The sequence below is a fragment of the Jatropha curcas genome, chromosome 6 (assembly GCF_041381405.1).
Source record: "Jatropha curcas cultivar XTBG-Jc1 chromosome 6, XTBG_Jcur_1.0, whole genome shotgun sequence".
Taxonomy (NCBI): domain Eukaryota; kingdom Viridiplantae; phylum Streptophyta; class Magnoliopsida; order Malpighiales; family Euphorbiaceae; genus Jatropha; species Jatropha curcas.
Genome location: NC_143156.1, coordinates 29,260,893 through 29,282,611, shown reverse-complemented (window position 1 = coordinate 29,282,611; position 21,719 = coordinate 29,260,893). Strand labels below are relative to the sequence as shown.

The following is a 21,719-nucleotide window of genomic DNA, read 5'->3' as shown; positions in this document are numbered from 1 at the left end:
TTGATATAAGGTAAGTAAGAACTACGTGGGCTTTGATTCCTCTAAACCCCAAGAAGATACGTAGGCAACTTAATTTTTTTTTAAACAAAAAAAAAAAATTAAGTTCAAGCCCATTTTTTTTTTAAATTATGTTCAAACTTTAAAAAAAAAAAAATTCAGTTCAATTTTTTTTTTAAAAAAATAATTATGTTCAACACTCAACAATTCAAGTCTTTAAAAAAATAAATTTAATTGAAGTATTTTTAAATTTTTTAGGTGTATTTTTTAATTTTTTATGTTCAAATAATTTTTTTTTATTAACCGGTCTTCAAATTTTAAAATTTTTTAAGTGTATTTTTTAATTTTTTATGTTCAAATAATTTTTTTTTTAACCGGCATTCAAAATTTAAAATTTAAAATTATGCGATTCGCCGGAAAACCAATCAGAACCGTCGGTTTTGTAATCGGATCGGAACCGGAACCTGAACCGGACGGTTCCAAACCGGAACCAAAACCGGACCATTTCGGTTCGATTTTGATTCCAATTTTTCTGGAACCGGAACCGAAACTGCCGGTTACGGAACCGTGGCCAAGTCTACAAAGAATGATAGATGTTGAAGAAATCCAAGAGATTTCTTGGTAATCATTTTTTAAGTTATCATTTCTTTCTAAAAGAAAGGTTGACTACATGTTGACCTGACACTGACAAATGGCAATTGCTGATTTGCTACATATGTATGGTCCACCAAGAAAGAAGAGACTACTTGACTCTTGCTTTCTAAAAGAAGACGTGTCCTACATACTTTTCCTCAGTTCAGATTCAATAATGTTTCATATCATTTTCAAATAACAATATGTAATTTTATCGTCTTTCTACTTTACCTTTCTTTTTTCTTACTTTTCTTTTGTAAAATTTGTTTCTTGCATCTTTCTTGTGCTTTTTACACTTTCAGTTCTACCGTTCACACTATCTTTAGGTTGTCGGAAATAAACTACTGAAAAGATAGTTAGCCACATATTTGGCTTTTTGCTCAATTCTTTCTTCTACCTCAAAAGTTGGTGTAAATGATCCATGTCGTGTATCAGGATAAATATGGGCTTTAATGATCTCAATCCTCATATTAATTAGTCCCTCAGTTTTCAGGGTCACTAAAAAACCTGAAGTTTTAATCTTCCATTGTAGAGTTAACCTTCTAAGTTTTAACTCCACAGGAATTAATGGGCTGTTTATGCTTCTGGTCTTGTTTTTTCATCTATGCTTCTGTTTGTTTGTTGTTCTTTGTCACAGGAACATACTCAGTTCCTGGAAATGAGACTGATAAACAAGCCCTGCTCGAGTTCAAGGCCGGAATAGCTGCTGACCCTTTTGCGGTCATGACCTCATGGAATGGCACCATCCACTTTTGCCAATGGTATGGGGTTACTTGTGGCCGCCGGCACCGGAGGGTCACAGTATTGCACCTCAATTCCTTAAATCTTGTGGGCAACATATCACCTTCCATTGGTAATTTGAGCTTTCTAGAGGTACTACACCTTAAAAACAATAGCTTCACTCATAATATTCCTCCTGAACTTGGTCGTTTGAGAAGACTACAAGGACTATACCTGGTTAATAATTCGCTCACTGGTGAGATTCCATCCAATATTTCTGGATGTTCTAACCTTATTTATTTAAATCTTTATAACAACAATCTGATAGGAAAAGTTCCTGTAGAGCTCGGCTATCTCTCGAAGCTTCAATATCTTGTAATAGATAAGAACAATCTAACAGGAACTATCCCTCATTTTCTTGGAAACTTGTCTTCTTTTACTGCTCTTTCTCTAGCTTTCAACAACATTGTTGGAAATATTCCGGATGCTTTAGGACAACTTAAAAATTTTCAGTATTTAGAAGTCTTTGATAATAAGTTGTCTGGCATTATCCCTCCCTCAATCTTCAATCTTTCTTCCATTACATTTTTGGATATAGCATTTAACCATTTTGAAGGATTTCTTCCAGCAGATTTGTTCACTGATAGGTGTTAATTTTATAGTCTTTTTAATATAGTTTTTATTAGATTTTGAGTAAGTTTTTATTACTTTAAATCACTTTTAGTATAATTGTGTTCAAAAGCTTCCTTGATCTTTAATCCGCTTGATCTAAGAGAAAATTTCAGGAATTTGGCACAGAAAAGAACTTTATAACACAAGGCACTTAACTTGTAGCACGCCCGGGCCGTGCTAAAAGGCACAACCGTGCTAGAAGCCAAGGAATCCAACGGAGAGACAGAAGAGAGCACGGTCTGGGTGTGTCAAAAGGCACGGCCGTGCTACAAGGGTACCAGGGCGTGTCAAGCATAGCACGCCCAAGGCAACTCTAGGCAGACTTCCAGAGAAAAGCACGCCCTGCCTGTGCTTTGTGGCACGCCCATGCCTCAGTGCTTCACTAGCCCGTGCTACCTAGCACGCCCCGTGTTTCACTGGCCAGACTTCCAGACTAAAGCACACCCAGCCCGTGCCATGAACCACGCCCGTGCTGCGCAGGCGGAACCAGCGTGAATTTAATACGCAAATCAAGCTTTTTCTCACATGGGCCGACTTCAGGGAGTTTCCTAAACACACTAAACAAGACCTGGACCTATTCTAGGAGAAAAAAGAGTCCTAATCAAGAAGAAATCAAAAGGCTAAATAGTCATGATCTCCTATAAAGGATTTTGCACTAAATAAGGATTCTATTTCCTAAAAGGAGTCAGACTTGCCTTCAGGAACTCTATATAAAGAGAGGAACTTCTCATAGCAAGGGATCTCGTTTTTAGGCAATTTCTTTACATAATTCTTTCTCTCTCTCAAAGATTTCAAGCATCAATTAATTGTGCCAAGATTCAAGGAAGCCATCAACATAGTTGTGATACAGTTTTTATTCTAAACTCTTCATCTTGTTCCTTTCTTTTATTATTGTCTTTAAATATGATGAATGTTCCAAGCATGATTGAGTTTAATTTAATTACTATGTCCAGCTAAACTCTTATACTAGGGATTTGATGTAACTTAATTCGATTCTAGTTTATAATATTAGATTTGTTTTTCTTTGTTCTCGTTATAAATTATTATTGTGCTTAATGCTTCCAGGCAGAAAATTTCCCCTGGATTGAGTTATTTCAATAACTACATTCGGGAGAAGGGTTATTGATATGAAAAAGATAATAATTTACTTGAGAATAATAACTTGATGCGGAAGCTATATGGTTTGACTCAAGGGAGGTTTTCATAAGTTAATAAATTATTAAGTTGTGAACTCGCAGAACAACCATAAAACCTAATAATCTGATTCATGTTTAATTTCACTATTAAAGATAGGTAATTAAACTGGATTAGAACAGCTAATAATAAATCGGGAGAGCTTGTTAGTAACCTTAGGGTTGTTGCTCCTACTTGAACAATTAAAGCTGATTAATGAACTAATAGAATAAGCTGGATAGAATTAAGTGAAATCAAATTCCCTAGTAGCTTAATCCTCTGATTTCTTTTCACTTGAATTTTGTGTTTGATCTCTTCTATTTTTACTTTAAAATTTTATTTACCTTACAGCGAATCTCTCTTATCGTCGTCTAAATAATAATAGGTTAACATAATTTTGGTACTTGATAAACAATCCCTGTGGATACGATACTCTCTTACTCTATATTACTTGTTGCGATTTCGTACACTTGCGAAAAACGCTGTCAAGTTTTTGGCGCCATTGCCGGGGATTGGCATATCAATATCAATACGAATTACCCTTTTATTAATTTAGACACTCTTTTTATTTTTATTTAATTTTCTTCTAAGAATCATTCCAGGTGTTTTATGCAAAGAAGATCGAGGAGGACTGAACCTCTAGTCTTTGATCCGGAAATTGAACGAACTTGTCGTAGGCACAACGCTGCAAGAAAAACACGGGAAATAAAACCCGAACAAGAAGCAAACATGGCCGACGACATCGAAAACGAGAATGAAAACATAGTTGGGCCACCACTTCAACATCCGGTCCGTACCTTGAGAGATTACACAACACCTAATTTGAATGGGACAACCTCAAGTATTACTAGACCTAGGGTAGAAGCCAATAATTTTGAAATTAAACCCGCAATCATCCAAATGCTCTCTACCTCAATCCAGTATGGGGGTTTGCCCAGTGAAGATCCTAATGCTCACATCACCAACTTTTTGGAAATTTGTGACACATTCAAACAAAATGGTGTTTCTGAAGATGCAATCAAATTAAGACTTTTCCCATTCACTCTTAGAGATAAAGCAAGATCTTGGTTACAATCGTGTCCCGCTGGAAGTTTCACAACATGGGATGAATTAGCTCAAAAATTCCTAGCTAAATTCTTTCCATCCTCAAAAACCACCAAGTTGCGCAATGAGATAATGACATTCGCTCATCATGATCAAGAGAGCTTGTATGAAGCTTGGGAAAGATTCAAGGACTTGTTAAGAAAGTGCCCACATCACAGTTTGCCCAAGTGGTTACAGGTACAAACGTTCTATAATGCATTATCTCCTAACATAAAAATTACCTTAGATGCAGCTGCAGGTGGATCCTTTGAAAAGAAAGGAATTGATGAAGCATATGAGTTGATAGAGGAAATGGCAAGCAATAGCCATTACCAAAACAATACCGAAAGGAGAAGAACTGCAGGAGTCTATGAAATAGACGCCATTACAGCACTTAATGCCAAGGTAGATAACATGGTAAGGAAATTGGACATGTTAACTACTAATCCTGTAAATTCTGTTATGCAAGTTTGTGATAGGTGCAATGGACAACATGGAATTGGGGAATGCATCATGGACTCTTTAAATCCACAAACTTTAGAGCAAGTGAACTATGTGATGAATCAAGGAAGAAAGAATTACCCTTATTCAAATTCATATGATAACAGGTTAAGGAATCATCCTAATCTATCTTATGGTAATCCTAACAATGCCTTGAATGCACCACCTGGTTTCCATCCTCCGGAAAAGAAATCTCATGACGACCTCCTCACTGCTCTTTCCAAATCACACATGGAGTTCATGAATGAAACTAAAGAGAACCATAAAATCCAGCAGGCCGCAATAAGAAATTTGGAGATCCAATTGGGACAATTTGCAAACATGATGACAATTTGCAAACATAAAATCCAGCAGGCTATTACCTTGAGAAGTGGCAAACAATTAGATGAACCACCAAGGAAAGAAAAAGAGGAAAAAGAACAAACAAAGGTGCCTATCATTGACTTAGAGGAAAAAGAAAAAGTAAAACCATATGTTCCCCCTGTTCCCTTTCCACAAAGATTAAAGAAAGCACAAGATGACAAGAGCTTCCTCAAGTTCCTGGATGTGTTTAAGAAGCTCCAAATCAATATTCCTTTTGCTGAAGCTCTTGCTCAAATGCCTAGCTATGCTAAATTCCTAAAAGATATCTTGAGCAAGAAACGAAAAATTGATGATCAAGGAACGGTAATGTTAACCGAGGAGTGCAGTGCGATTATCCAAAACAAACTGCCTCCAAAGTTAAAAAATCCAGGAAGTTTTTCTATCCCTTGTAACATTGGTAATCTTGACTTTGAAAAAGCTTTGGCAGATTTAGGTGCTAGCATCAATCTTATGTCCTATGAAGTTTTTAAGATGCTAGGTATGGGAGAACTCAAGCCAACAAGGATGTCTTTGCAACTAGCAGATCGTTCAATTAAATATCCTAGAGGAATTGTAGAAGACGTGCTTGTAAAGGTAGGTACATTCATTTTTCCTGTTGATTTTGTTATTCTTGACATTGATGAAGACAGGGAAGGATCTCTAATCCTGGGACGACCTTTTCTTGCAACTGCAAGAGCATTAATTGATGTCTATGAAGGTAAGTTGACTCTAAGAGTTGGACAGGAAGAGATTGTATTTGATGTACTTAAATCTTGTAAACTTCCTATGGATTATGGGGACTGTTTTAGAATTGATGTTGTTGATGAATGTGTGGAAACCACGTTGCATGTTGAAAACAACATTAATGAACCAAGCATCTTGAATGAGAAAGAAAAGGAACTTCCTAAGCATGAACTGAAACAACTTCCACCTCATTTAAAACATGCATTCTTAGGTGAGAACCATTCTTTTCCTGTTATTATTTCTTCTCACTTAACGTTTGATCAAGAGGAAAGGTTGTTGCAGGTTCTACGTAGGCACAAGAAAGCATTAGGGTGGTCGATCTCGGATCTACAAGGAATAAGCCCAAGTGTGTGCATGCATAAAATTTTGATGGAAGAAGATTACAAGCCTTCAATCAAGCATCAAAGGCGACTGAACCCAAACATGAAGGAGGTAGTCAAGGCTGAAATCATCAAACTCCTAGATGCCGGTATCATTTATCCGATTTCAGACAGTAATTGGGTAAGTCCTGTCCAAGTTGTTCCAAAGAAGGGAGGTATGACTGTTATCTCTAATGAAAACAATGAACTAATCCCCACAAGAACAGTCACAGGTTGGCGTGAGTGCATAGATTATAGAAAATTAAATAAAGCAACACGCAAAGACCATTTTCTCCTTCCCTTTATTGATCAAATGCTTGAAAGACTTGCAGGTTATCCTTTTTATTGTTTCTTAGATGGCTACTCAAGGTACTTTCAAATACCTATAGCTCCTGAAGACCAAGAGAAAACTACATTCACTTGCCCTTATGGCACTTTTGCCTACAGGAGAATGCCTTTTGGGCTATGCAATGCCCCTGCAACCTTTCAAAGGTGCATGATGTCCATCTTTTCTGATATGGTGGAAAAATTTATTGAGATATTCATGGATGACTTTTCTGTGTTCGGTTCGTCCTTCGATGCATGTCTTCATAATTTATCTCTAGTAATGCAACGATGTGAAGATACTAACCTTGTGTTAAATTGAGAAAAATGTCACTTCATGGTGAGTGAAGGTATAGTCTTAGGGCATAAAATCTCTCAAAAAGGGATTGAAGTAGACAAGGCAAAAATTGAGGTAATTGAAAAACTACCTCCTCCTAACACAGTAAAAGGTATAAGAAGTTTTCTTGGGCATGCAGGGTTTTACAGGAGATTCATAAAGGATTTCTCAAAAATCACTAAACCTCTTTGCAATTTGTTAGTTAAAGATGTTCCATTTGATTTTGACAAAGAATGTTTAGATGCTTTTAACAGGTTGAAGAAGGAGTTAATCTCAGCCCCGATCATCACTACACCAGATTGGACTTTACCTTTTGAGCTTATGTGTGATGCTAGTGATCATGCTGTAGGAGCTGTTCTTGGACAAAGAAAAGACAAGAAGTTGCATGTTATTTATTATGCAAGTCGCACATTGAATGATGCGCAATTAAACTATGCAACTACGGAAAAAGAATTGTTGGCTATTGTTTTTGCTTTTGACAAATTCAGGCATATCTAATTGGAGATAAAACAATCGTCTACACAGATCACTCCGCCATCAAATACTTGCTGGAAAAGAAAGATGCAAAGCCGAGACTCATTCGTTGGGTACTTTTACTGCAAGAATTTGACCTAGAAATTCGCGACAAAAAGGGGACCGAGAACCTCGTTGCTGACCATCTTTCCAGGCTTGAATTGGGGGAAGAAGATACAAGCGAGCTACAAATCAATGAAAGCTTTCCTCATGAGCAACTTCTTCTAGTAGCAAATGCTCAAACCCCCTGGTACGCTGACATAGTTAATTATCTTGTTTGCAAAATTCTTCCTCCCAATTTTTCTTACCAACAAAGAAAAAAGTTTTTTCATGATATCAAATTCTACTATTGGGAGGAGCCATTTTTGTTCAAGTATTGCAGTGATCAGCTTTTCAGAAGATGTATACCGGAAACTGAAATAGAAAGTGTCCTTAAATTCTGCCATTCAATGGAATGTGGAGGTCACTTTGGAGCAAGCAAAACAGCTACGCGTATACTAGAAAGTGGTTTGTATTGGCCTAATCTCTTTAAAGATGCTTATAATTATGTTCGTCTATGTGATCGTTGTCAAAGGTTAGGTAATATTTCGAAGAGACATGAGATGCCCCTAAATAGCATCCTTGAAGTCGAAATCTTCGACGTATGGGGTTTGGACTTCATGGGACCTTTTCCGCCATCATATTCAAATCAATACATTCTAGTGGCGGTGGATTATGTGTCAAAATGGGCAGAGGCTGTTGCTCTTCCAAATAACGATGCCAAAAGTGTAATGAGCTTCATCAAGAAAAACATTTTTACAAGGCATGGTACTCCTAGGGCAATAATCACGGACGGAGGTAAGCATTTTTGCAATAAATATTTAGATTCCCTTCTTGCAAAATATGGTGTCACTCATCGTGTAGGTACTCCATATCATCCTCAAACAAGTGGACAAGTAGAGGTCACTAACAGAGAAATCAAAAAGATCCTCGAAACCACTGTTGGACAATCACGAAAGGATTGGTCCAAAAAGCTAGACGATGCTCTATGGGCCTACAGAACGGCATTCAAAACACCTATAGGTATGTCTCCATATCGCATGGTGTATGGTAAGGCTTGTCATCTTCCTGTAGAGTTAGAACATAAGGCGTTTTGGGCCATTCAATTTCTCAACTTTAATGCCAAAGAAGTGGGACAAAAACGCTTGTTACAACTGAACATGATGGATGAAATGCGCCTCCATGCTTATGAAAGTGCTAAAATATACAAAGATCGCACTAAACAATGGCACGATAAGCGCATTATCATGAGGGATCTAAAGGTAGGACAGCAGGTGTTGCTCTACAACTCTAGGCTCCGGTTGTTCCCTGGTAAGTTGCGCTCTAGATGGTTTGGACCATTCACAATCAAGGAAATCTTTCCTCATGGTGCAATTGAAATAGTGGATGGTAAGACAAATCGAAGTTTCAAGGTAAATGCTCAACGTCTAAGAAGCTATCATAATGACAACTTTGAACCCATCAAGAATACAATCGGTCTGGCTTAACCTAAACTAGGCTAAGTGCGTCGAACTTAACGACGTTAAACAAAAGTGCTTGTGGGAGACAACCCATCTAATTTTCCTTGTTAAAATTTTCATTTCATTTAATTGTTTTATTTTCAGTTTTATTGGCAAAAATTCCCAAATTTTCTCCATAAGTGTTCTTTTATTTTAGTTAGAGTTTTTTGTAGGAAAAAGTGAAAATCCAGAGCAGAGCACGCCTTAGCCGTGCTAGGAAGCACGCCCATGCCATGGGGTGAGGACCCTACACGCCCCAGGCATGCCCAGTAGCACGCCCGTGCGTTTTTCAAGGGTGATGACACTTGAGAGGCAGAGACAAGCACACCCAAGGCGTGCCAGACAACACGCCCGTGCCATTGAAAAGGAAAAGATCACTTGAAGGTCAGAAAAGAGCACGCCCTAGGCGTGCCATATAGCACGCCCGTGCTTACCACAGGCAATTTTGCTACTTTAGAGGCAGAGAAGAGCACGCCCAAGCCGTGCTCATTAGCACGCCCGTGCTACTTGCGCGAGAATTATCAGCCCAAGGGTCAGAAAGAAGCACGCCCCAGGCGTGCTTGTCAGCACGCCCGTGCCAGGTACGCCCTTTCTTTAGTTTTGCAGGTCAGAGGAGAGCATGCCCAGGCCGTACTTATCAGCACGGCCGTGCCACGATCAGACCAACTCATTTATTGGCGCCCCTATTTAAAAAGCACGCTCCCAAACCCTCTCTTCCCTACCTCGCACGCCCTAGCCGTCACCTTTTCTCTCAAATCAAACACTCTCTACCCAAAATTTTCACATAATCAACTCCAACAATGCCTCCTAGATACAAACGTAGCAGACCCGCATCCTCAGTTGCCGCTCGAAAACGCCCAACTGCGCGATCCACCACGGCTCCTCAACCTCCTTCACCTCCTGCACTTCCATTTGATTTCGCTTCATCCGCTCAATAAGAAAGGTACACAAAATTATCTCTTCGGCCTATTTTACCGAATAGATTTATTGATGAGACTGCTTTAGCACAAGTGGGTCTTAGAGATATTGTGTTAGAACCTCTTAAGCGAATAGGGTGGGGACAGTTTCTTGAAATGAAGGACTTAGTTTATGCTCCATTAACTCTGGAATTTTTAAGTTCTTATTCTTCTTTTATCCGGTTTTTGCCTACATCTCCACCAAGCAAAATTCGTTTTAGGCTTCTTAGTCAGGATTTTGAACTGTCTATGAATGAGATTAGCCAAATTTTCGGATTCCCCACAGAAAATAGTCAAATTCAAATATCTAGTGATTTTAGTGCACGCAATACTTGGCAAGATTTTACAGGTGAAGTAAATTATAATCCTAGATATTCGAAGGCGTCCAAATTGAAAAAACTTTCCTTGCGGTACATTCATAAATTTTTGTCGAATACTATATTTGGAAGGAGTGAAAGTGATGGGGTGTTAAGTTTGAATGAGCTATATTTTCTATGGGCGATTGAAAATGGAGTCTTGTTGAATGTTGGGTATTGGCTCTACCAGAGATTTGCAAAGGTGGCTCGAACCGACAAAGGAACTATAATGATGGGGTGTTTTGTGACTCGAATTGCTAGATATCTATAGGTTTGGAACCCGGCTAGGCCAATTTATGATAGTGTAGGAGGGGGGCATGGCACCAGATTAGATGTAGATGTTATAATACATATGAAGTTGATTGAAAAAGTAGGAGATGCATATCGGGTAGTAGGTGCTCCAGAGGATGACTCTGATAATGAAGGAGCAGAGGCCGCAGGCGGTGCTGACATGGAGGAGGATACCCCTCCACCTTTTACCTCTTCTTTTGGTGCAGGTACATCCGGTGCTGGTCCATCGTTCCAAGGCACATGCAACATGTCAAATGATGAAGTCCTTGCAAGGATGATGTCCCGAATGGACCTCTTTGACACGCGCCTTAACGGGATGGAAACAATGATCGCAGACCGTTTCCAGTCCATTGAGATCATGAATGGCAGTTTTGATTCTAGGATGGACACCATGCAAGGACAACTCCAGACCATCCTCCAGCTTCTACAGCCACCCCCACCACCAGAGAATTGACAGATTTCTCATTTTTCTTTTGTTTTGTTTTGTTTATGTTTCTTTTGTTTTAATACATTGACTTAGTTGTTTTTGTTTGTTTATTTGACGTTTTATAACTTTTTTTTTTTAGTTGTTTGAGTGAAAACTTTTTGTTCTTCATGTTTAGTTGCTCTTTTAGCTAAGACACATTCCACACCCATTCTATTGTATTGTTCAATACAATGTTGGTAAAGTCTCTTTCACTCTCTTACTACTTTCCTTCTAGTAATGCAATAAGTTTGGGGAATTTATACACATTGGGGACAATGTGATTGATTGAATTGGGGGAAGGGAATTTTTAGCTAAATATTTTTGTTTTTGTTTAACATGGTTGGAATGATTACAAGCAAGCTTGAAGGTGCTCATGTCTAGTAATAAGTGTTAAACATAATTGATTCTCAATTCTAGCATATTTAAGTTTTGAATTTGAAATTTTGATTTAAACATGTTTATTGATCTAAATTATTTGTTTCTAGACTTTTAAACACTGATTTTTATGAGAGTTATGATGTATAGGTGTGTTTTACTCTAAAGTATTTTAAACCTCGGCATTCCTAGAACAAAAATTAGAACTCCCTTCGAGGCGAAAAATTTAAATGTTTACATTTTGAAAGAGATGATTTAGGCAATTTTTGTTGAAACCTATATTTAGCCTAGACCACCTAAATTAAAAATATGACTCTTGAAACCAACTTTGAAGCCTTAAAACCGTAAAATTTTCTTCTTCACCCTCAATAAACCAAGCCATTAAAGCCAAATTCAAATTTCCTACCCTAAGTACAAAGGATTGTATGATTGAAAGATTCGATTTTTAATTAGAATGTAGCAACAAAAGAGGGAGAATTCATCAATTAATACTAGCAAATAAAGAAAAGAAGAAAGAATCAAGAAAGAGGCACATGAAAAGCAATCAAAAGAATTCAAGAAAAATAGAAAAAGGCAAGGAAGAAAAGTGCCAAAATATTAAGAAAAGACCTTGTCCAAGATGCCTCTAGCTAGTAAGAAAGTTTCAAAACAAGACACTCCCTAGAACTAGAAAAAGTTTAATTAAAATAGAATCTTGAATGTTATACATTCTTTTGTACTCTTTGTCTACATTTTATCCCTTTCTTTGATTAAGCAAAATTTACACCAAGAAAGCCCCATTACAACCCAAAATAAAGACCTTCTAATCTTTTAATCGTATACATTTAAATCGTGGAGAAAGGATGACTAATTCTGCATATGGGAATGCCACTTTTATCAATTGTCTTATTTTTAAATGCTTTAGATGATTCATGTCCTGTTTATCATAATTTGAATAAGTATTAGTGTTGACAATCTCTCTAAACTTGTATTTTACTCAATGAACGTGTTTCCTTCAAGAAATAAAAGTCAAGCTTAAATGTGAATAGTATGGAGAACAATTGAGTTTATCCACTTATTTACTAATCATGATATCTTGAAAAGTTTATTGAGATCATCTCCAACCATGGTAAGCTAGTGTCGTCAAATTATTTTCTTTTAGTTTTGTTGCTTGAGGACAAGCAATGGTTTAACTAAAGTCTGGCCAGTGAAACACGGGGCGTGCTAGGTAGCACGGGCTAGTGAAGCATTGAGGCACGGGCGTGCCACAAAGCACAGGCAGGGCGTGCTTTTCTCTGGAAGTCTGCCTAGAGTTGCCTTGGGCGTGCTATGCTTGACACGCCCTGGTACCCTTGTAGCACGGCCGTGCCTTTTGACACACCCAGACAGTGCCATGAAGCACGCCCGTGCTGCGCAGGCGGAACCAGCGTGAATTTAATACGCAAATCAAGCTTTTTCTCACATGGGCCGACTTCAGGGAGTTTCCTAAACACACTAAACAAGACCTGGACCTATTCTAGGAGAAAAAGGAGTCCTAATCAAGAAGAAATCAAAAGCCTAAACAGTCGTGATCTCCTATAAAGGATTTTGCACTAAATAAGGATTCTATTTCCTAAAAGGAGTCAGACTTGCCTTCAGGAACTCTATATAAAGAGAGGAACTTCTCATAGCAAGGGATCTCGTTTTTAGGCAATTTCTTTACATAATTCTTTCTCTCTCTCAAAGATTTCAAGCATCAATTAATTGTGCCAAGATTCAAGGAAGCCATCAACATAGTTGTGATACAGTTTTTATTCTAAACTCTTCATCTTGTTCCTTTCTTTTATTATTGTCTTTAAATATGATGAATGTTCCAAGCATGATTGAGTTTAATTTAATTACTATGTCCAGCTAAACTCTTATACTAGGGATTTGATGTAACTTAATTCGATTCCAGTTTATAATATTAGATTTGTTTTTCTTTGTTCTCGTTATAAATTATTATTGTGCTTAATGCTTCCAGGCAGAAAATTTCCCCTGGATTGAGTTATTTCAATAACTACATTCGGGAGAAGGGTTATTGATATGAAAAAGATAATAATTTACTTGAGAATAATAACTTGATGCGGAAGCTATATGGTTTGACTCAAGGGAGGTTTTCATAAGTTAATAAATTATTAAGTTGTGAACTCGCAGAACAACCATAAAACCTAATAATCTGATTCATGTTTAATTTCACTATTAAAGATAGGTAATTAAACTAGATTAGAACAGCTAACAATAATTCGGGAGAGCTTGTTAGTAACCTTAGGGTTGTTGCTCCTACTTGAACAATTAAAGCTGATTAATGAACTAATAGAATAAGCTGAATAGAATTAAGTGAAATCAAATTCCCTAGTAGCTTAATCCTCTGATTTCTTTTCACTTGAATTTTGTGTTTGATCTCTTCTATTTTTACTTTAAAATTTTATTTACCTTACAGCGAATCTCTCTTATCGTCGTCTAAATAATAATAGGTTAACATAATTTTGGTACTTGATAAACAATCCCTGTGGATATGATACTCTCTTACTCTATATTACTTGTTGCGATTTCGTACACTTGCGAAAAACGCTGTCATTCACCACTCTTCCAAATCTTCAGAAGCTTTGTTTTGCTAACAACCAATTTACTGGTCCCATTCCTAATTCAACATCTAATGCTTCCAAAATAGTCCATCTTCAGTTGCAGGGAAACGCTCTCACAGGAAAAGTGCCTCCTTTGGAGAGATTCAACTTTCGCGTGCTTATTATTAGTTTCAATCGTCTTGGAAATGGAGAAGTTGATGACTTGAGATTTCTATGCTCTTTGACTAATTCCAGCATTTTGCAGGAGTTGGATATTAGTGACAATAAGTTTGGAGGGTCCTTACCTGAGTGCATTGGCAACTTGTCATCCAATCTTGAAATTTTTCGTCTACATAAAAATCAAATATCTGGAAGCATTCCAACTGGTATCGGAAATCTGATCAACTTGGCAATTCTAGCAGTTCATAACAACAAGCTTTCAAGTATGATTCCCGAGAGGATTGGAAATATGCAAAACGTAGTGGTTATGAGTTTCAATGAGAACAAGATCTTCGGACCAATTCCATCATCTCTTGGAAACCTTACAAAGTTGAATAGACTTTATTTTGCTAATAATAACCTTCAGGGTACCATTCCATCAAGCCTAGCTAATTGCAAATATTTACAGCTGCTGGAATTTTCTGGAAACAATCTTAGTGGTACCTTACCTCGATAAATTTAATTGGTAGTGGCAGTTTTGGATCTGTATATAAAGGAATTCTTAATGAAGGCAGGCAAACCGTAGCTGTTAAAGTTCTTAATCTACAGTATCATGGTGCGGCTAAGAGTTTCATGGCGGAATGTGAAGCCTTAAGGAATATCAAACATCGAAATTTGGTAAGGATTGTTACTGCATGTTCGGGTGTGGACTATCAAGGCAATGACTTCAAGGCGCTAGTTTATGAGTTCATGGTCAATGGGAGTCTCGGGGAATGGTTGCATTCATATGTTCAAGTAAATAGGACGCGTGAGGGATACAAGATTTTAAATCTAATTCAGAGAGTAAATATTGCAATTGATGTTGCTTCTGCAATTGAGTATCTTCATCATCGTTCTGGGACTCCAATAGTCCATTGCGATCTCAAGCCAAGCAATGTTCTTCTCGATGATGAAATGACTGCCCATATTGGTGATTTTGGGCTGGCAAAATTCCTTTCGCATAGCATCCAAAATAATTTTTCTAATCAATCAAGTTCTGCTGGATTACGAGGAACGATTGGTTATGCTCCTCCAGGTATGCAGTTTTTTCTTTTCATTTTTCATCTTAGAAAAATTTCAACTTGATAGGATTAAAATGTGATGTCTAACTGATAAGAATTGCAGAATATGGACTAGGAAGTGAAGTTTCAAAACAAGGTGATGTTTATAGTTATGGCATTCTCTTGTTGGAGATGTTTACAAGGAAGAGGCCTACTGATGACATGTTTAAAGAAGGTTGGAATCTTCACAAATTCGTAAAGTCAGCTTTACCAAATGGAGTGAATGCGATTGGAGATCCAATTCTCCTTGAAGGAGGCCAAGCAGATGGTAGAATTATGACGGAATGTTTGATTTCCATGCTTGGAATTGGAATTTCTTGTTCTGCCGAATCACCTACAGACAGGATGGACATTAGTGATGCTGCTATAAAGCTTCATTCGGTCAGAGATAAGTTAAAAAACTCTAGAGGAAGAAATGCACGCGCGAGCAATATTAGTCATATATAGATGAGAAATATATAGTATTGTTTGTTAATTGATAGAAGGAAAGTTCCATAACTTGCAGTTTTTAGTTCCTGTTTTCTGTGTTTAGTCGGGGTTTCATGTTCTATGGAAATACCTGGAGACCGGAGGAAAATAGAGGATGTAGTTATAAATTACATTTGATAAAAAGGAACCTTATGGATTGAAGTTAAGACTATGTTATAGAATTTTATATAAACATTTTGTAAATACATTATGTATATTCTATAACTATTATTTATTTATTTATCAAAAAGCAGCCTTAGTTGAAACTTGAGATTCAACAATGTTTCTTATCATTTTCTCAAATATAAATTGCTTGACTTTTTAAGCTTGATGTATTGCCAAATTGGTCATTGGTATTAATTTTCTTTCTATAGTAGGACCAGATGCAACACAAAAGGCCAACTAGAACAAACAAAATATAATATAAATTAAGAATTTTTACCAAAAAAAAAAAAAAAAAAAGAGGCTAGCTTGACTGAATCAATCAGCTTACCAGTATAATATGGGATTTCATGGTCCAAAATCTAAATAGCTTAATCATTCCTTATATTGGTCCTTCAGTTTTAGTCTTCCATTGTACGGAGAACCTTTTAACTCTGTAGGAATGGGCTCTGTATGCTTCTGGTCTTGTTTTTTAAACTCTGCTACTGTTTGTCTGTTGTTCTTTGCCACAAGAACATACTCACTTGCTGGAAATGAGACTGATCAACTAGCCCTGCTCGAGTTCAAGGCCGGAATAGCTGCTGACCCTTTAGGGGTCATGACCTCATGGAATGGCACCACCCATTTCTGCCAATGGTACGGGGTTACTTGTGGCCGCCGGCACCGGAGGGTCATAATGTTGGAAATCCGTTCCTTAAAACTTGGGGGCTCCATATCTCCATACATAGGTAATTTGAGCTTTTTAAAGGTACTAGACCTCCCAAACAATAGCTTCATCCGCAATATTCCTCCTGAAATTGGTCGTTTGCGAAGACTGCAAACACTATACCTATTCAATAATTCACTCACTGGTGAGATTCCATCTAATATTTCTAGATGTTCTAGCCTTATTCGTTTAAGTCTTGGAAACAACAATCTGATGGGGAAAGTTCCTGTAGAGCTTGGCTATCTCTTGAAGCTTCAATTTCTTGCTATATCTATGAACAATTTAATGGGAGAAGTCCTTCATTCTCTTGGAAACATGTCTTCTCTTAGTACTATTAATATAGGTACCAACAACTTTGTTGGAAATATTCCTGATCGTATAGGACAACTTAAAAACCTTAAGGTTTTAGTCCTCGGTCAGAATAAGTTGTCTGGGATTATCCCTTCCTCAGTCTTCAATCTTTCTTCTATTACAGTTTTGGATATGGGATTCAACAGTTTTGAAGGATTTCTTCCTGCAGTTTCATACACCTCTCTTCCAAATCTCCAGGTCCTGAGTTATGCCTCTAACCAATTTACTGGTCCCATTCCTAGTTCAATAACTAATGCTTCCAATATAGTCTCGCTCCAGTTGCAGGGAAACAGTCTCACAGGAAAAGTGCCTTCTTTTGAGCGATTGAGCCTTCAAGTGCTTTTAATTCAACAGAATCGTCTTGGAAATGGAGAAGCTGATGATTTGAGATTTATTTGCTCTTTGACTAATGCCAGCATTTTCAGGTGGTTGAGTATTGGATATAATAACTTTGGAGGGTCTTTACCTGATTGCATCGGCAACTTGTCATCCAATCTTGAAAAATTGTCTCTACATGCAAATCAAATATCTGGAAGCATTCCAACTAATGTGGGAAATCTGGTCAACTTGTTATATATACAAGCATATAACAACAGGCTTTCAGGTATTATTCCCCAAAGTATAGGAAACCTGCAAAAAGTAGCGGTTATGAGATTCAATGAGAACAAGTTCTACGGACCTATTCCATCCTCCATTGGGAATCTCACAAAGTTGAATAGACTTTATTTTGCTAATAATAAACTTCAGGGTACAATTCCTTCAAGTCTAGCTAATTGCAAATATTTGCAGCTGCTGGATTTTTCTGGAAACAATCTTAGTGGTACCTTGCCTCCAGAAGTTCTTGGGCTCTCATCCTTGTCAATTTATGTTAGTTTTGCGATGAACTATTTCATTGGTTCGCTTCCAACAGAAGTAGGCAATTTGAAAGCATTAGGTACCTTAGATGTCTCTGACAACATGTTATCAGGTGAGATACCAAGTAGTCTTGGGAGCTGCACAAGTCTAGAGTACCTATACATGAATGGAAACCGTTTCCAAGGGTCCATTCCTTTCTCTCTCAGTTCATTGAGAGGTCTTCAGGTTCTGAATTTTTCTCACAACAATATTTCTGGGCAAATTCCTGGATTTTTTGTTAGCTTTAATTCATTGCTCAGTCTAAACTTATCTTTCAATGATTTTGAGGGCATAGTGCCAACTGATGGAGTCTTCAAGAATGCAAGCATTACTTCAGTTATGGGAAACAACAAGCTATGCGGAGGCATACCTGAGTTCCAACTACCCGTTTGCAACCTCAAAAAATCCAACAAAAGGAGACTAAAGGTAATCACAGCTATAGTAGCAGGAATATCAGGAGCAATCTTGGTGTTCTTGTCATTTCTAGTTCTTTTGAGGTTTAAAAAGAAAAGACAAGGACCTGCTTCATCCAATTCAGAAAATTCTCTTCTGAAAGTTCCAAGGGTGTCATATAACGATCTCCATAAGGCCACTGATGGGTTCTTCTCGGCTAATTTAATCGGTAGTGGCAGTTTTGGATCTGTATATAAAGGAATTCTTAATGAAGATGGGCAAACGGTAGCTGTCAAGGTGCTTAACCTCCAGTATCATGGTGCAGCTAAGAGTTTCATCGCGGAATGTGAAGCCTTGAGGAATATCAGACATCGAAATCTGGTAAAGATTGTAACTGCTTGTTCAGGTGTGGACTATCAGGGCAATGACTTCAAGGCATTAGTTTATGAGTTCATGGTCAATGGGAGCCTCGAGGAATGGTTGCATCCATCTGTTAATGAGGGGTACAAGAATTTAAATCTAATTCAGAGAATAAATATTGCAATAGATGTGGCCTCTGCAACTGAATATCTTCATCATTATTGTGGTACTCCAGTAGTCCATTGTGACCTCAAGCCAAGCAATGTTCTTCTCCATGATGAAATGACTGCCCATATTGGTGACTTTGGGCTGGCAAAATTCCTTTTGCATAGCGTCCAAAATAATTGTACTTATCAATCAAGTTCAGCTGGATTACGAGGAACTATTGGTTATACTCCTCCAGGTAGGCAATTCTTTGCAATTCTTTAATCCTATGCAAATTCTTTCACAATGTCTAACTTGAGAATTGCAGAATATGGAATGGTAAATGAGGTTTCAACAAAAGGTGATGTCTATAGTTATGGCATTCTCTTGCTGGAGATGATTACAAGGAAGAGGCCTACTGATGACATGTTTAAAGAAGGTTTGAATCTTCGCAAATTTGTGGAGTCAGCTTTACCAAATGAAGTGAGTGAAGTTGCAGATCCAATTCTCCTTCAAGAAGGAGGCCAATCAAATGACAGAATTATGATGGAGTGTTTGATTTCCATACTTGAGATTGGAATTTCTTGTTCTGCTGAACTGCCAATAGATCGGATGGACATCAGTGATGCTGCCATAGAGCTTTGTTTCATCAGAGATAAGTTAAAAGACACCTGAGAAAGAAATTCTCGAGTAATGTTCAAGAGTATTTAACATCAGCAATTAAGATGTACCAATTTCAGCCTTTTTTTAAAAAAAAAAAATTAATTTCAATTTAATTTCTTAGTTCTTCTCTGTATTTCTGTTTCTAATTATTTCCTGCACTTTCTCATTAACCAAACATGAAACACCCTGTTAAGCTCAAGTTTTACGATTAAGCTTCATACGATTTTTCTCTCTAATTTTTTCCTGGATAGTTATTATGGTTTGTTTCAGTTTCCCATCTTATTAAGCTTGTGCGCTTAATAGTAGATTGGTTTTCTGTGAAACATTAGTAGACGCCACAGAGGCGTTCGATAGAGAACAATGACAAGCGTTCACAAGAAACAAGCAAACGACATCTGTGGCCTATTAATAGGCGTTCGTTCCCGTTGTTGGGCCAATTAATTAGTAAAGCCGTAGAAAAGCCCAAGTCCAACCAACATTTATTACCATATGAGCCCAAGAAGAAGGCCCATTGGTTCCGTTTATTAGAAATCCATTTTAAATTAAGCCGCGTTTGCCTTTTGAGGTAGAAAACGAAGTCGCGTCATAGTTTGAAGTATGAACTATGAATGACTATTCCGTCGCCTTCGGGCTCTGAAAAGGTACAAATGAAGATTAATCTCAATTTGCTTCATTTTGGAGCAAACTTAGATTTTCTTAGTTAATGAAATCAATGGTTTAATCCTAATCAAGTTCATGGTTTAATCCTACGAAGTTGTAAGTTAGCTTCTTTAACACTTACTGACTCTATCATGATTTCTCCAAGTTCTCAGGTGCTAAGTTGAATTCGAAGCGAACAATGTTTCGATTATTATTTTTATTAATGTACATGGTGGAGGGCCCGAGCTGATAAGACACAGATGGAGTATAGGTAGGTACTTGACAGTTTGATAGTGGTTTATGCATGCGAGCTTGTTTAATTTTGGTTTGTCCATTTTTGAGTCATTCTGAGTCAGAGTGCAACAAAAAGATTTCAGCATTCACATGTTGAGTTGCTGGTCAATTCGAGCCGACAACGTTTCTCACGCTAGAGGCATTTTGAAATGAAAATTTTAAGAGGTAAATATGAATTTTTCTCAAGATAGTGCATTCAGTTTTGGTTCTAAAAGAGAAATGCGTATACCAATTATATAATTATTCCATTGAAAAATAATAATTCGAAGCTGGAGTTCAACTAATCAAACCTATTTTGTCTCTAAGGATCTGTAGTTTATTAGTTTATAATAATTTCTAACAATCCACAAGAGAATATTTAAATGATGGATACTTGTCAAATAAGTTAAAGAGTTAATTATATTCGCAGTCCAAATTATTAATGTAATTTATTCTATACAGCTTTGCTTTTTTTTTTTTTTTTTTTTTTTTTTGTTTTTTTTCCCCTTTTGTTTTCAATGGAGTTAAGTATTCAATTGATTGAAAGATGCTCTCCTTATATAAAATTAAGTAAATTTATGCATTCAACCAATTCGATAAAATTAAGTAAATTTATGCATTCAACCAATTCGATGCACCATAAGTTAACTGAAAAATAATTTTAATTGTAAATATTAATAAAATATATATCACCCACTTTTACATTCATTCATCTTTTCTTACAACCCTAAATGACCTGAAAAATCAAAAGACCTTAGTGCGTAAATATAATGCTAAAGTCATGAATTAGTGGCCACACCATTTCGTATATTTGGGTCGTTTTTGTGAATGATTGAAGTTATGTAAAAATAAAATAGAATTTCTACCTGAAAAATAATAAAAATATTTAATAATTATTATCTTAGAATAAAATTAAGGTTGAATGTTATTCTACTGCATTGAATTAAGCTTACCCAAAATAAAATAAATACGTACATTCATATCATGTACGTAGATATGGGTATTTACACGTTACAACTACTGAGAAAAATATATGAACGACACAAATTAAGGGAAAGTTGGAGAATAAAAAGGTTGAAAAGCAAGCTTAATTCGTTTACTATAAATAAAATTACACACTAGGCTCTTATATTAAACATACTCATTTTTCACTCTAGAAGCAAATAAAATAAAGCAAGTTCAGTTGGTAATGTAAATTGAGCATGTAAGAAGAGTTATCGGGTTCGATCTTACTAATCGCACCTGCAGATATGGGCAAGGAGTCTTAACTGTAATTAAACTCCGAATCAAATTAAACTCTTTCTGATAATGAAGTTCGGATATCGACGATTTAAAAAAAAAAAAAAACCATTATGCCCTTTTTGGAGTGGTGTAGCTTGACTTTTGAGATGAATTGCTTTATCAATATTGCTCTTATAATATTATACAATATGAAAGGAACTTCAAGTTATTGCTACTTGTTG

At 36.9% G+C, this 21,719-nt stretch overlaps 1 non-coding gene and 2 pseudogenes across 2 annotated transcripts; 2 read left to right on the top strand and 1 right to left on the bottom strand.

The window, feature by feature from the left end:
- Window positions 1-1,134: 1,134 nt before the first annotated feature.
- On the top strand, window positions 1,135-15,836 carry LOC149495898 (uncharacterized; annotated as a pseudogene). The gene is made up of 3 exons (XR_016321476.1): window positions 1,135-1,985; window positions 13,957-15,178; window positions 15,268-15,836. The product of XR_016321476.1 is annotated as an uncharacterized LOC149495898 (transcript).
- Window positions 4,354-4,459, bottom strand: LOC149495899 (small nucleolar RNA R71). The gene has a single exon (XR_016321562.1). It is a non-coding gene; the product is annotated as a small nucleolar RNA R71 (small nucleolar RNA).
- Window positions 15,837-16,238: 402 nt separating the features above from the next.
- On the top strand, window positions 16,239-19,479 carry LOC149495897 (uncharacterized; annotated as a pseudogene).
- Window positions 19,480-21,719: the final 2,240 nt, after the last annotated feature.